A 16,272-nucleotide genomic window follows, 5' to 3' on the forward strand; every position below is an offset into this window, starting at 1 on the left:
TGTATGAAGGAGACAACGGCCTTGCGTGGGACCAGCGTCGGCTGAAAGGACTCTGAGAACTCTGCCAGGAAGTTCGTCAGAATTTGGAGAGGGCCGGCAACCTTGCGTGGGATTGCCGCCACTCATTGTCCAGTATGCAATCCTGTCATCTTGAAGCAGCGTAGCAGCGCTGGGGATAGTAGCACTGGTGAGCCACCGTAGCCAGGCGCTACACACCATCGCAGAGAACCCATCCAGGTTCGGGATATTGGAATGTTCGGAAAGTCAAGTACAGCAGCTCCAAACACCACGTCGCTGCAATTGAAAGGATTGTCAGGACATCAAGAAGAGGAATCAGCACCACAGAATACAGTTATGCGAAGAAGTTGTGAGGAGTAGACATCATGACGGCCGCTACTACCATATCGACTCTCTCTCGCTAACTGTCACGCCCATAATCCAGCTATGACCGCTACCCAAGGTAGTCAACAAGAGCCTCTCGAGGTCAAAACACGCCAGTCGTTACTACCACAAACAGGAGATCATCCACCAACCTCAAAAATCTCCGAATCAATCCAAAAACCATCAGCTATGACCACAGCCAACGCCTGTCAACCAAGCGCAACAGCGCAGGAAATACCGTTAGGCCGATCGGGAAAAATCGTGCATCTGGAAAACGCAGTGAGCAATATCTCTTATCTACCTCCTCGTGAGTACAGTAACAAGTCTAGCTATGTCCGCTACCCAAGGTTGCCAACAAAAGCATCGCCGATGCGAAAAATACGTTCATCGTCAGCACCACAACCATCTGCTTTGCTCGATGACTCCGGAAGAAGGGCCCGTCTGAGGGAGCTCATTCGCAGCAGCAGCAACATCCGATTTTGTCCCGCAAACACGAACCCTGCTTATTCAGCACAGCATCAACAGGACGAATCAGGACAACGCCCAGGGTAGCTTGAAAGAGGTTGCAAGATTCCTGCTGACTTTCTCCTAGTCCGGAGGACCATAGCTGACCAGGCTTCCCAGAAATAAGAAAACCGAACAAGTACATCCACAAGGAACTCCCGATTAAGACCTAAGACCTCCCGATTAAGACTACCCGATCAAGACTACCGATCAAGACTACCAGATCAAGACCATCTTCAATCAACCATGACAACTCCCGATTAAGACTTCCCGATCAAGACTATCTTCAACCAACCATGTCAACTCCCGATTAAGACTTCCCGATCAAGAACATCTTCAACCAACCATGTCAACTTCCGATTACGACTTCCCGATCTAGACGAAATTCTCAAAAGCTATCTACCAACTTTGTCAAGACCACAAGCTATGAGATCACCATCTACCACGGTCCACACCCCAAAATACGCGCAGCGGAACCACAAATTACCCTCGCCTGAAATGGTGTCGACAGTTCAACTGTCCGATTCAGACTTGACCACAAATCACCAACCTCACAAAATGATACATAATAGATCATGCACAGTTGTCAAGGGGGTTGCCAAGGAAATATCAAAAGGAACGCGATCTGGAGGCGCGGTATAACCTCTATTCCGGGCCCTTGGTAATTAAGAGGATTAAATCCCTCTTTTCCTTAGACTTCTGTTGCTTTTAGTATAAACCAGTTAAGTTCCCACCTAAATTTCGTTTGTTAAGTTCTATTTGTAAGATCTAGGTTATTATCTTTATCAATAACCATTTGATTTTGGATTTCCGTATGCTGCTGAGGTGGATGTTATTAAGTAGATTGTTTTAAGGATTCGAAGGAGTTTCTTTCTGCCAGATATACTGGTAATGATCGACACATTTGCCATAACTTGTTGGCTTAAATTTTGTTGGATTCTGCCAAGATTCGTTGGCGTAGAGATATAGTTTATTGTTTATGTCCTTAGTCTTTGAAGATACTCACCACTGCAGGGTGACATCAGTACGAGGTTTTCTCGACACAGCCGTCGATTTTAATATCTCCTTCGAACTCCTAGTGGCGTGATTATGAATTTTTCATGGATCCTTATCATGATCCATGAAAAATTCTACCAAAGCAGCAATGTTGTGTTGCATTTAAGGTTAAAGCTAAGTTATTAGTCCTAAAAATATTTCACGATACGAGCGATTGGCAAAATGAACACATTAAAACCCATCCCCATATAGAGAAAAATCAGCGTGTTGTTATTGTTAAACCAAAATTGGTTAAAATGCGACAAGCGTACTTTTTATGCCAAAAGTACCCAAAAATGAGGAAAGCAAACGCAGCGTGCAACAAGAGCTGTCAAACGGGCCACGCGGAAAAGATCGGCCATTTCGGAAAAAGTAAGTGGTGCTCGGACGTGTTGGTGGCTACAGGACGGCGTGCCTCAAAATTTTGCCGAAGGAAAAGCAGGTAAGCTAAAGCTTAGACCATGCAATCCACCGACCATTCCGCTCTAACCGGATATTTTCCCACCGCGCAGAAACCCGCTTCAGAGCGTATTCCCGGAAGGTTGACGACCAGTATCGGTGTCGCGGAATCGGCCGAAAATAAAAGAAAAAAAAGAAGAAGAAAAAAGGTAAGCACTACCCTGCAGTGCGCCAACGTGCGTACACTAACCCACTCTGCCTTTTGACAGAAAACCGGAGAGACGAGCCGGCCAGAAGAGGCGGCATTAAAGAAAAAGAGCAGGAAAAGAAAAAGGAAAGAGCCGCAGGACCAAGTTGCGTAAGTGGAACAAATGCAACCCGTAGGCCAAAAATTTAACGCGTTTGTTTGCTTCCTCAGGGCTCTTTTTTCTCCCCTCATCGCAACTGCCTTCCGGTGCGGCAATTTCGGGCGAGCCGAAGAAAATCAGCAGCCCCCTGGTAGACCCCAGGAGGCGCCACAAGTGTAGGACGGAGGCACGAATCAACCAAGACCAGCAGCCCCTGGTAGACCCCAGGAGGCGCCACAGTTCCCGCAGTGCTGCCAATCGGCATTCCGAATCGCCGAGCAGCACAACAAAACTCGGAGGCCCCGGGACTCTGCCGTGAAGAAAAGTGGAGGTCTTCCGGCAGAGAGGGTCCACAAGGGAAAGCAGCGGCAACAGCGCCACCAATCGGCCCCAGGCGTAGGGCGGCCGACCAGCAGCAACAGCGCCACCAATCGGCCCCAGGCGTAGGGCGGCCGACCAGCAGCAACAGCGCCACCAATCGGCCCCAGGCGTAGGGCGGCCGATCAGCAGCGACAGCGCCACCAATCGGCCCCAGGCGTAGGGCGGCCGAATAGCGGAAGAGGCACGAGGTGCCATCCGATCGGCGCTCGGTCGAAAGGCGGCGGATGCATGCAGGGCAGGCGAGGTGCCGTACAGTGGGATCCATTCGGCGAAAATGCGGTGAGTACACGCTGGTTCGGGGAAGTGTGGGTGTGTCTTGCCATAATCCTTTGTAGCCATCATTTTCATTCATGTGGCATCGCCCACGAAAAGCCTCTTCAACAATCTCTACGCCAACGGGTCTTGGCAAAATCCAAATCAAATCTAAGCCAACGAGTTATGGCAAATGTGTCGATAATTACCAGTATATCTGGCAGAAAGAAACTCCTTCGAATCCTTAAAACAATCTACTTAATAACATCCACCTTAGCAGCATACGGAAATCCAAAATCAAATGGTTATTGATAGAGATAATAACCTAGATCTTACAAATAGAACTTAACAAACGAAATTTAGGTGGGAACTTAACTGGTTTATACTAAAAGCAACAGAAGTCTAAGGAAAAGAGGGATTTAATCCTCTTAATTACCAAGGGCCCGGAATAGAGGTTATACCGCGCCTCCAGATCGCGTTCCTTTTGATATTTCCTTGGCAACCCCTTTGACAACTGTGCATGATCCATTATGTATCATTTTGTGAGGTTGGTGATTTGTGGTCAAGTCTGAATCGGACAGTTGAACTGTCGACACCATTTCAGGCGAGGGTAATTTGTGGTTCCGCTGCGCGTATTTTGGTGTGTGGACCGTGGTAGATGGTGATCTCATAGCTTGTGGTCTTGACAAAGTTGGTAGATAGCTTTTGAGAATTTCGTCTAGATCGGGAAGTCGTAATCGGAAGTTGACATGGTTGGTTGAAGATGTTCTTGATCGGGAAGTCTTAATCGGGAGTTGACATGGTTGGTTGAAGATAGTCTTGATCGGGAAGTCTTAATCGGGAGTTGTCATGGTTGATTGAAGATGGCCTTGATCTGGTAGTCTTGATCGGGTAGTCTTGATCGGGTAGTCTTAATCGGGAGGTCTTAATCGGGAGTTCCTTGTGGATGTACTTGTTCGGTTTTCTTATTTCTGGGAAGCCTGGTCAGCTATGGTCCTCCGGACTAGGAGAAAGTCAGCAGGAATCTTGCAACCTCTTTCAAGCTACCCTGCGGGACAAAATCGGATGTTGCTGCTGCTGCGAATGAGCTCCCTCAGACGGGCCCTTCTTCCGGAGTCATCGAGCAAATCAGATGGTTGTGGTGCTAACGATGAACGTGTTTTTCGCATCAGCGATGCTTTTGTTGGCAACCTTGGGTAGTGGACATAGCTAGACTTGTTACTGTACTCACGAGGAGGTAGATAAGAGATATTGCTCACTGCGTTTTCCAGATGCACGATTTTTCCCGATCGGCCTAACGGTATTTCCTGCGCTGTTGCGCTTGGTTGACAGGCTTTGGCTGTGGTCATAGCTGATGGTTTTTGTATTGATTCGGAGATTTTTTGGGGTTGGTGGATGATCTCCTGTTTGTAGTAGTAACGACTGGCGTGTTTTGACCTCGTTAGGCTCTTGTTGACTACCTTGGGTAGTGATCATAGCTGGATTATGGGCGTGTGGCTTTTGACAGTTGGCGAGAGAGAGTCGATATGGTAGTAGCGGCCGTCATGATGTCTACTCCTCACAACTTCTTCGCATAACTGTATTCTATGGTGCTGAATCCTCTTCTTGATGTCCTGACAATCCTTTCAATTGCAGCGACGTGGTGTTTGGAGCTGCTGTACTTGACTTTCCGAACATTCCAATATCCCGAACCTGGATGGGTTCTCTGCGATGGTGTGTAGCGCCTGGCTACGGTGGCTCACCAGTGCTACTATCCCCAGCGCTGCTACGCTGCTTCAAATGACAGGATTGCATTCCGGACAATGAGTTCTGCATAATTCACTCCGAGTTGTTGGGAGCGAGGTTTCAAAGATGATGTTGGTCCTTCAGCCTTCTCCATTTCGTGTTTTGTGCTCCGAGTGAGCTTGTGGTCTGCGTTGTTGCTTACATAGCTTGAATACTAATCGGGTTTGATGTCCTTCGCATGGTAGCGCCCACGCTTTCCTGTGACGACATCCTCTAGAACATACAAATTCGCTCCCAGTTTCTCCTTCACGATGGCAGCGATGAACTTCGGATCCAGCTTCTTGTTTATGTGGTCCGCCTTCGACGATAGTACAAACGAACGACGCCATACTAGCTCGCCCGGTTGGAACGAGACCGTGCGCTTCCGTAGATCGTAGCGTTCCTTCGTTCTCTCATGGTTCTTCTTGATTCGCTGCTGGATGAACTTGTGAATCCTGTTGATCGTGGATAACCTCATCTCCTGCGCGACCTTTGGATCATCTGACACGTTTAAGTCTTGCTGAGTGTAGAGATCCGTGTGCAGCAAAAGTTCCCGACCGAAGTTGGCGAAGTGTGGGCTGACCCCGGTGGATTCGTGCTTCGCACTGTTAATAGCGGCGGTAATGGCTGCCAGGTTCTTGTCCCATTCGCGGTGATCTTCTTCCAGCAAAGAACGAATACATGTAATGAGAACTCTGTTCACCCGCTCGGCATTGTTGACCTGCGGTGCGTAGAATGCTGTCTTCATATGGATGATGTTGTGACGGCTAAGCAGCGCTCGAAAGACTTGTGACTCGAACTGCTTCCCGTTATCTGACAGTACTATCCTCGGCCTGGAGAATTTCAGGAAAACCTTTTCCTCGAGAAACTCGACCATCTTGGTTGAATCGGCTGCCCGCATCGGGTGGGCAATGACGTATTTGGTGACCCAGTCGACGATGACCAGAAGAACTGTGTTGCCCTTCTTGGATCTGGTGAGCGGTCCGACGAAGTCGATGGATATTAACTCCCATGGTACCCTTGCTGGCTTGAGTTTCCCCATCTGAGGCATCATTTGTTTGTTGGGAGCTTTGCTGGCTTTGCACGTAGCGCAAGCCTCCACGTAACGAGCGACTAGGTACTGCATCTTCGGCCAATAATAGTGTTGTTGAAGTTTGTGCCATGTTTTGTAGAAACCTAAGTGCGCGGCTGAAGGCGAATCGTGAAAACGACGGATCAATTCTGCTCGCTCTTCCTCTGGAACGACCTTCTTCCATCGATGACTGATAACGCCCGTCTCGTCCAAGGTCATTTAATTAGAAGGTTATCTGACTTTTGCAGTAAGTAGGCGTGGAGAGCGCGGGGGTTGGTGGTGCTCGTTATCTTTGTTTATAAACATGAGAAAAAATTTCTTCAGTCGGGCAAGATGATTCAATTTCATCAGACTAGATTTTCTGTGTCCCCAAGCCAGTTTCCATCAACTACCGGCCGTTGTTCGGATTGACATTCGAACACCACTGATATCCGGCAATCAACCGACCCAAAATTCTAAACCAGCTGATCTCGCTCGATTTTGTGTTTCCGAGACGTACCAGTTTTCGAATAACCAGGAGAGGAAAAGGAATTAAATCGAGGAAATTATTCTTCAAGGTACGAATTTATATCATTCGGAACAAACGGAGGAACGAGATCAATTTTTGGGTGATACACATCATACTAACTGATACAAATGCGATGCGGACGAAGCTGTTCGGGTGTTTCGTTTCCGCGGAAGACTGATGAGATGTTAATCGTAAAGTATTAAAATATCATATTTTGACCAAGCTGAACGCGCAAGTTAATATGTTTTATTTACTTAAAGGTTTTTGCGGTACATTACCCGAAATTCATTTACCGCCGTTTGTTGGAGCAAAACAAATAGCGTCGGAAGGTGAATAAAATTATTTTGGCTGGTGAACCTTACTTAGTGGATCTAATGAATTAAGAAAACTTCCATGAGTTCTACGAGAACCCAACCAACGACTCGATGCAACTTGAGATTGGTTCCCTACGAACCCCTACACGATCTGGCAGTTTATGGAATCATGCTTCGGGCCCAGAAAGTATTCTGCTGTTCACAACTTTCCACGAAGAGCGGTCGATTCTGAACGTCCTCTTGAGGGAGCTGTTCCTCCGGGTGCGGTACGAGCAGATTAGCAGCTATCTGGGCGGTTTCAGTGGATGTTAAGCCCATTTGCCATGGGAAGTACGTGTGGGTCTATGACTGCAACATTACAAGAAGGGATTTTCACATTTCTTTGTCCTGATAAAAAATGATGCTGTTCCTGAATTTGTAATTTCTGAATACAAAAACATACTTAATAAATTGATTCAAATACCTACTATTAGATAAAAATCACATTATTAAACTTCCTTTTCAAAGGCTTTATTATCGAAGACATATCGAGAAAATGTCCAAGCTCTATCCGACCGAATTCGTTTTCTCAATTTTTAGAAAATTATCCGTAGTTTTCAATCAACCGATGTCGACGATAACCGGATGTTTTCCAATTTCCCTCCTCGACTATCGGTGATTCCTCCATCCAGTAAGTAGGTTTCATTATGACGTGTCGTCCTACTGGTCACCACAAAACCATTTGATGATTTTCGGTCGTCGAGGTTTGCTGCATCTAGGTCTAGGATGTTGTTTCAGAAGAGTTATTTCCATTCAGCACCAGACTTAATGATCTCGTCAACAGCTTGCTCGTTCTCCGCCAGTTCTTAGTGCTGAAAGATTAACAATCGAAGCTGGAATTGGTTCTTGATCGCTACCGGTCGATTGTATTCTGGTTAGATCGTCTTCGTCTTCGAGTGCTTTGTTGGTAAACAAACGCAACGTGTCCATGGTAGCCAATTTGAAAAATAATGATGGCTGATTCGTTAATTTGGTACATCAGTACACCTACTATATAACCCCCTTGGTCTCGTCTTTGACCTGGCAATTTTTGTAGAGTTCTTCATTCGCTATTCGGAAGTCCGGATATTTTCCGCCTTGATTCTGCACCTGCCTGATGAGGTTTCTGTACCACGGATCGTGTACCTGCGTGATTGAGAAGACCAATGAACAAACTATCCTGGACAGTGCGTCTGGAACGATATTACAGCTGCCTTTCCTGTATCGTATCTCAAAATCAAACGCGTTGAGCCTCAACAACCACCTGCTCATGAGGGCCGTTGGATTCTTCAAGGTCTTCAGGTAACTGAGGGCGGAATGGTCACAGTAGACCACAAAGCGTACTCCTTCGACGTAGCCACGAAACTTTTCAATTGCTCGTATTACGGCCAGGCATTCCTTTTCAGTTACGGTGTATTTCCTTTCCGCTGAAGAAAGTTTTTGTGAAAAGTAGCAGATTGGGTGCTCGTCACCGTCGATTGTCTGCGTCAACACGGCTCCAATTGCCATATCGCTGGCATCGCAAGAAATAGAAAATGGCTTCGTGTAGTCTGGCATGGCTAAGACTGGAGCTGTTACAAGGGCCGACTTAAGTTTGAGAAAAGCTTCCTCGGCTGCTGTTGTCCAACGAAACTTCGTTTTGGTCTTCGTAAGCTCGGTGATGGGAGCTGCAATACGGGAGAAATCGGAGATGAAACGACGGTACCACCCACACATTCCCAGAAACCGTTGGACTTCCTTCCTGGTTGTTGGTACGGGGAATTTTACAATACACTCTACTTTCTCGTCATCCACCTTCCAACCTCCTTCGCTGAGAATGTATCCCAGATATTTGATTTGCTGCCGACAAAACTTGGACTTTTCGGCCGAGATAGTGAGCTTAGCTCGATGTAGTCTTGCCGCAACTTCTCTAAGAACTGTAATGTGTTCCTCAAACGATTTAGAACATATGATGATGTCGTCCAAATAATGGAAAACGTACGGCTCCATATCCGCAAACAAGTGAGTCATAATCCTCGCCAGTCCTTGGCTGGCTGTGCACAGCCCAAAAGGGACCACTTTGAATTGAAAGTGCCCTCGGGAAGGTACTGTAAATGCCGTCAGTGGCCTTGATTCCTCATGAAGGGGCATTTGCCAAAAGGCATCTTTGAGATCTATCGACGATATGAATGAACAGCCTCCCAGATTGTTGATAATCGATGAAATTTGTGGGATTGGGTAGCCCTCGTTGACCATAATGGAGTTAAGATGCCTTGCATCCAAGCAGACGCGGTAACTCCCGTTTTTCTTCTTGACTGCCACCAGAGGGTTGTTCCACGGCGAAAAAACTGCCTCCTCGATCACATCCAACGAGATCATTCTGTCTACTTCGCGGTTGACCTCCTCCAGGACATATTGGGACATTGGGTAATATCGCTGCTTTCGTGGCATGGCTTTGCCCACATCTATACGGTGTTCATAAAGCTCCGTTCTTCCCAATTTCCCTTCCTCGGCTTTCGGAAATAGCTTGATTGTCTCATTCAGTATCTGGCGTTGTTCTACCGATAGTTCCTTCATCGGCTCTGCTTCAAGTTCTTGCTCAGTAATCATTGAACAGCATACTGCTTTGACTCCGAACGTTTGCCAAAAGTTCATGCCCATGATGGCGCAGTCTGGCAGACTCGGCACAAGAAGGGCTGGTAATATTTCATTTCGATTGTTATATGATATCGGTAGACGAGTGAAGTGGTTTATTTTGTGTGGTGTTCCATCCGCTGTTTTGATCCCACCGTTCAGTGCTTCTTTTCGTAGTCCAAGCTCTTCCACAATTTGTGCTTTACTACCACCTAGCAACGAACAGTTCGCTCCACTGTCCAACAAAGCTGTAACTTTCTTTCCAAGAACGTCCAGAACGGCGTGTGGACGGTTGTCATGTCCGGGATTGATAATGATAGAGTTGATGTCTTGTAAATTGGGAGGTATTGAAGGTTGATAGCTGTGTTGCGAAGAATCTGGCCCTCCATCTACCACCTCCTCGCTGCGGCGTTTTCCGCTTCACTGTTACAAACAAGACAGCTGCGTAACGTGTAACCTTTTCGACCGCATCTGTAGCAAAAGAGAATTGCTTGTGCCTTTGTGCAATCCGGAAACCTATGCCCCTCCTCATCGCAGTTCCAGCAAAGCGCTGGACGGTACGCTGCATGCTGAACAGGATCTAGATCGTACATATTGCTGCCTGCTTGCTGAAGCTGCTGGTTCTGGAGCTGTGGTTGATAGTGCTGTTGGAATTGCCGTTGAGGCTGCTGTTGTTGAAGCTGCTGCTGTTGAGGCTGCTGCTGTTGTTGAAGCTGCTGCCGCGGCGCCCATTTAGCTTGCTGTTGCAACGGATGTTGTATTCGATAGTTCTCCGCTTGACTGCCTTGCCGATTCACCAAATTGCTCTGACCTGCCGAAGTTGTAGGCGGTTGTTGACGCTGTTCCGGTCGTTGTACAGAGTGCTGCTGCTGTAGTCCTGTATTGAAACGATTCGATCTGCGCTCCAGTTGAAGCTTCATGGCACAAACTTGCTCGTACAGCTGGTTAAAGTCCCCTTGCAAACCGTTTGCTTCTTCTGAATCCACTAGATCTGCTTCAGTTTGGATAGCTGACGTTGAAGCCGCACCTTGCTGGCTCTCGTTCTCCACCGTATAAACTCTGTTGAGGCGTGGCTGTTGTATTGGAAGCCTATGCGATGGTGCTGAGTATGAGGTGGCTCCGTACAACTGCTCGTCCGCCTCTACTGCTTGCAATCTCCCGAACCACTGCTGCTGGTGTTGCTGAGGTCGACTTGTTGTTGCTGGTGTTGCGAAGTTTGGTTCTAGTAAGTGGTTGTGCGGAATTGGAATTCTGCGCTGCTGGTTCAGTAAGAGCCTTGTTTCGTCGAAGTTGCTGCAGACGTTGACCAGGTCCATCAGTGTCTTTGGCTGAGCGGCTGTTACTATTGTTGCATAATCCATGTTCATATTTTTCTTGACTATGAACAACTTCTCCTCTTCCGTAAGTGGTGGATCGATGAAGCGGAATAGTGTAGAGATGTCGCGGAAGAACTTATCGAACGTTTCGTTGGCACCTTGAAAACGGAAGCTGGCTTCCAGCCTCAGGATCTGAGCATACCCGCTTGGCAGAAACTCCCGTCGAATTTCTTGCTTGAATGCTTGCCAGGAATACAGGCGACGTTGGGCAAGTGCTCTGGAGTACCAGTCGAGTGCGTCTTCAAGCAACAGGTGCTTTATGGAAGCCAGAAGTGTCTGATCGTCGATTCCCTCTGATCTGGCAAACGTCTCCACTCGGTCTAGGAAAATGTTGAGGGACGTGGTGTCCTTTTCGCCTCGGAACTTGAAAGGCCAATTGTGAATCGCCTTCTGCATGCGCCTGTCGTAGTTGCTACCACTTCGGTTTGTAAAGCTGTCGTTCAACTGCTGCTGCCTCCTTTGTCGTTGTTGAATGTCGAACCGCAGTTCGTCCAGAACGTTCACAGCAGCTAGACCAGCCGAACTACCCGACCTCCGGATGATTACTTCCTCCGAGTCCCTCTGTCCTTGTCTGCCTCCTTGGAACGGAAGAGAAGACGGCTCAACATCCGCCTCTTGTATCCGTGCTCGTGCTCCTTCATCATTTCCGGCTGCTTGTGGCCTCGGTGGAATCGTCAACGCATCGCAGGCATCCCTACTGCTACTGTTCTCTGCCTGGATGGTTGGGACACTAGTTGAAAGGCTAGTGTTTTCTGTTTCACTTAGCACCATATTGACTGCACTGTTCACGCACTCTATCTGAGCTAGCAGCGTCTCTACAAGCTCGCACACGACCCTACGCGTTTCCTCTAAACTCGCGACCACTGGAATCAGTGATAATCTTTGCCGGTAATGAAGCAATCTCGATTTCGCGCAAGCCATTTGATCGGCGTTTCTATTCTGCGTGGCTAAATCAACATGATTCCTCAATTCTACAACTGCCCTCTGGCAGACCTCGATGTTCAACTCCGGCGACATTACGTGTTCTGAATTAACATAAATGGTGTCTCTAAGGGTGTCCTCTTGGACAAGGGCTTTTAACTTGACCACCCTAGCTCTTCTAGAGCATGGGGCTAGATTCGTAACATGGCGCAAGGCCAATTCATATTCCATCTCCTCATCATTAAGATGATACAACTCAATTTGTTTATTCATCATCATTTATTTGGATCAAAAACCAGATATTTTCAGTGGACTTACAGATTAAAATAACAACTTGATACGATACAAAAACTTGAGCGAAAATCAAAATAAACCTAACAGTTGCTTTTACAATTCAACTGTAATAATAATCATCACAATATCATCATAACATTTAATGATATTTATAAAATTAAACGAACAAAATAATACGGTTCGGTTTTAGTTGGGCGCCATTTGTAATGGAGGCTTGCCGTGGTCGGTGCCACAATCAAAAAAATCAAGCTGAGATAAACTTTTCGTGTATCAGGCAACATTCATAAAACTCAACCCCCCATTATCCATTATTCCTCCTCGGCCTGGACTTCCGATGTCTCTCGCCTCTGATGCGGCGACGAAATTCGCTGTGGATGCTGCACCCGATGATCGCCGGCCGTGGCGGTCAGAGGCCCTTTGCTTCGGCGGTGGCTTCCAGCTGTGACGCCGCGGCTGCGGCGAGGAACTTTGGCGGCGGCTGCACCCGATGATCGCCTGCTGCGGCGGTCAGAGGCCTTTTGCTTCGGCGGTGGTCACGCCACAGATGCGGCGAGGAACCTCGGCGGCTGCTGCGCCCGATGATCGCCTGCTGCGGCGGTCAGAGGACCCTTTACTTCGGCAGTGGTCACGCCACAGATGCGGCGAGGAATCTCGGCGGCTGCTGCGCCCGACGATCGCCTTGCTGCGGCGGTCAGAGGACCCTTGCTTCGGCTGCGGTCACGCCACAGATGCGGCGAGGAATCTCGGCGGCTGCTGCGCCCGATGATCGCCTGCTGCGGCGGTCAGAGGCCTTTTGTCTCGTCGGTGGCTTCCGGCTGTAACGCCCCAGATGCGGCGAGGAATCTCGGCGGCTGCTGCGCCCGATGATCGCCTGCTGCGGCGGTCAGAGGCCTTTTGTTTCGTCGGTGGCTTCCGGCTGTAACGCCCCAGATGCGGCGAGGAATCTCGGCGGCTGCTGCGCCCGATGATCGCCTGCTGCGGCGGTCAGAGGCCTTTTGTTTCGTCGGTGGCTTCCAGCTGTAACGCCCCAGATGCGGCGAGGAGCTTCGGCGGCTTCTGCGCCCGACGATCGCCTTGCTGCGGCGGTCAGAGGACCCTTGCTTCGGCTGCGGTCACGCCACAGATGCGGCGAGGAATCTCGGCGGCTGCTGCGCCCGATGATCGCCTGCTGCGGCGGTCAGAGGCCTTTTGTTTCGTCGGTGGCTTCCGGCTGTAACGCCCCAGATGCGGCGAGGAATCTCGGCGGCTGCTGCGCCCGATGATCGCCTTGCTGCGGCGGTCAGAGGACCCTTTGCTTCGGCGGTGGTTCCTTCGGACGCTCCTCGCTGCGGCGATGCAATCCCGTCCGGATCGGCAGCGGTATCCCCGAAATCCTTGCGCTACTGGCGCGCCGACGCAGAGCGAATGGTTTTGGCCCGAGTTCGCCGGGATTTCTTCGCTAGCAGTGCGGCGATGAAACGCAGATTGGAGCCGATTGGATGCGTGGACCTGTTGCTTGCCGGCCCTGGGGAAAGTCTCCGACGGTACCAGCGAGATGAGGGAGTTGATGAGAAAAAAGGCCGCCTGTGCGTGATGCATCGGTATTAGTGTAATCAAACATACTCTACAAAAGCATTTACTTGCCTGAGCGCCCTTTTTAACGATCTTTTCCTCGCCTCGACCCCTCTCAAGCCGAATTTCCCGGCTGAATTTGCCCTAGAGGCGAAAGAAATGTTGGTTAGAGGGCTGACCGAATGCTGTTTGGTACCTTCGATACCTTTTGCCGACACAGAGCCGAATTTGCTGTCGGATGGCGGGTGCAAAGATGCACGTGGTGCGGTCTGACCAAGCCTGGTGTTTGCCAAGTTTTGGCTGCAAATAGATACGGCAAACGTTAGCGGACTGCGCCAAATCAAAGTGCTGTCACGTACCTTTTACTTTCCGAACGCTTCCGGTACGCTTCCTTCCTTTTGTAAAATTAGTTTAACTAACGTCAGTTGAAAATAAGAGCCAGAAATATTTTCCAGTCATAAAATTGAGTCTGTTCTGTATGCGCTATAAAAAAGCTTCCGTATTTACATAAAGCCAAACAAATTAACCGCTTGTCACGCCATCTCCCGTTCGGAACTGAGACTATCTAGCATACATCTTATACAGTTAAAAAATCCGTTGAGTTCCACGTACGATCTCATTTAGTTTTCCTGGCTGGCTAATCGAGGTGTTTAAAAGATAGGCTCCAGTGATAAAAAAAAATGTATCACCACTCGTGTCCTTGAGATTTAGGACAAAAGCCTCATTTAGCTAGGTGGTTGAAATGCGATGCAAGACACAAAATTGCCGATGCCTTTTGTCATCGATTGCCGCGGTTAGTTTTGGGGTGTGCTATTCGTTAGTGGGAGATCACACTTTATTCTGGTAGATTCGCTCAGCGTGGAAGGTCTTGTGAGTTTTCTCGTGATTAGTCAAAGCTGCAGGCTAGTTAGTTCACCAGTGCAATTGTGACTTCTAGTTACCGTGAGTATTTAGTGGTTTTTGCTACAGTCCTGGTAATAATATACAAAATCACTTAGGTATTGCGTACGATAAGTTTTTTGTGCGTGAGGGACGCAGTTTGATTATAGGAAAGCTCAAATAGCATCTTCCAAACTTGGATAAAACCAACGTTAGTTGCAGGTAAGGCTTTTTAAGCGCAAATGATTGTAATGTGGTAATGATAGAAATCGTTGAACGACAGGAAAGCCCACCGTTCAACGTGGGTGCAAGTTGGGGCCACCGATACTTGTCGCCAACTGCTTGGACAACTACACGTGACAGCAGACATCACTCAGAACACTGTTAGCTTCAATAGTTCGTCATCGCTCAGTGTCACGAGTAATAACGCGTCGGACAAAGCCTTCCTTTGCTAAGCTTCAAGGTCATTTAATCGGAAGTGGAACCACGTGCTCGTCGCTAAACAACTTTAAGCGTCGATAGTGACTAAGTGGACCGCTACCAGTCCACAGTGGGTTACGTTATCTCGGCGGTAGGAAAAACCGCCCACCCACACTTATTTAGTCACTGGTGGTTTTATGTTCGACTGCGATCGCGCCACCTGTGGGCCAGTTGTGATACTCGAAGGCCACAGTTCGTTCTGGCTCGATTCACGACATCAGAGTCTGAAATAAGTTTGCCAAATACCTGCCCGCCAATTATTCGAGACACCAACCCACGTGTGCTCGACTATCATCGTCTGAGTTTGGAACATCGTTTGGAGTAAAACATCGCCTGAGTTCAACGAGAGCAGCATCCGGTGGTTTGATAGCCACAGTAACTCCAGAAATACCAGGTTTGCTAGAATTAAGAATATTGTAGGAATTCCTAGGATTTTACAGATAGTAAGTGACGTCACTATAGGCTTCAGGGAATGAATCTCTTGAATACAAAACTAGAATTGTAAACGTAACATCGTTTTTCCCTGAGATCTGAAGCGTTGACGTTTTTGCTGGTTTGGGGTGTGGTAAGGGTTGCGATTAGCATTTGGTTGTTCCGCATAGTTTTGGGTTCTGCATCGCCTTTCAAATTGGAATTAGGAATCAGGGATTCACCTTCGTTTAGTTGTTGGGAAAGCCAAAATGAGTTTGGGTGTTTGAACTATACTTAACCCGCCCTGTTTCAAGTCTCAAAAGCCGAGCACGGTAACACGCATCAACAGTCTCTCGACGTTCGAGAGTGGCGCTTAAGCTGTTGTTTGTTCGGGAGCAACTACATTCGTTACAAATTCTGGCGCCCAACGTGGGGCACGAAAAGATAGTCTATTTGGTTCCGTTTGATCTTGATACAATTTGAATTTAATTTGCGATTTATAGTTACAACCCTGTCACCCTCTAGAACCACTTTGCTTAAAACTTGGTTGGATAAATTAAAAATATAGTTATTAGTTATTTGTTGGAAATTTTGATTGGATTTTAGATTATCAGTAATATCTAATTACATATATAAAAAAAAATTTCACCTGATTACGTGTTGAAATGGAGCATTATCGAATAAATGCAGATCATCTTGAAGAAGATGAGCTGGATTATGAGCTTTCGTTGCGAGGAGCTAGGCTCAATGAGCCACTTAACTCTAAAAGAAG

General features: G+C 47.9%; 1 long non-coding RNA gene across 2 annotated transcripts; it reads right to left on the bottom strand.

Moving 5' to 3' along the window:
* Positions 1-13,807: 13,807 nt before the first annotated feature.
* LOC129751483 (uncharacterized) lies at positions 13,808-16,040 on the bottom strand. Of its 2 annotated transcripts, none has more exons than XR_008738722.1 (4): positions 15,800-16,040; positions 14,090-14,213; positions 13,936-14,030; positions 13,808-13,874 (listed from the first exon to the last, which is right to left on the bottom strand). It is a non-coding gene; the product is annotated as an uncharacterized LOC129751483 (long non-coding RNA). The 2 variants fall into 2 exon arrangements; XR_008738721.1 differs by having other exon boundaries at positions 15,743-16,040.
* Positions 16,041-16,272: the final 232 nt, after the last annotated feature.

This window comes from Uranotaenia lowii, chromosome 1, assembly GCF_029784155.1.
Source record: "Uranotaenia lowii strain MFRU-FL chromosome 1, ASM2978415v1, whole genome shotgun sequence".
NCBI classification, from domain to species: Eukaryota; Metazoa; Arthropoda; class Insecta; order Diptera; family Culicidae; genus Uranotaenia; species Uranotaenia lowii.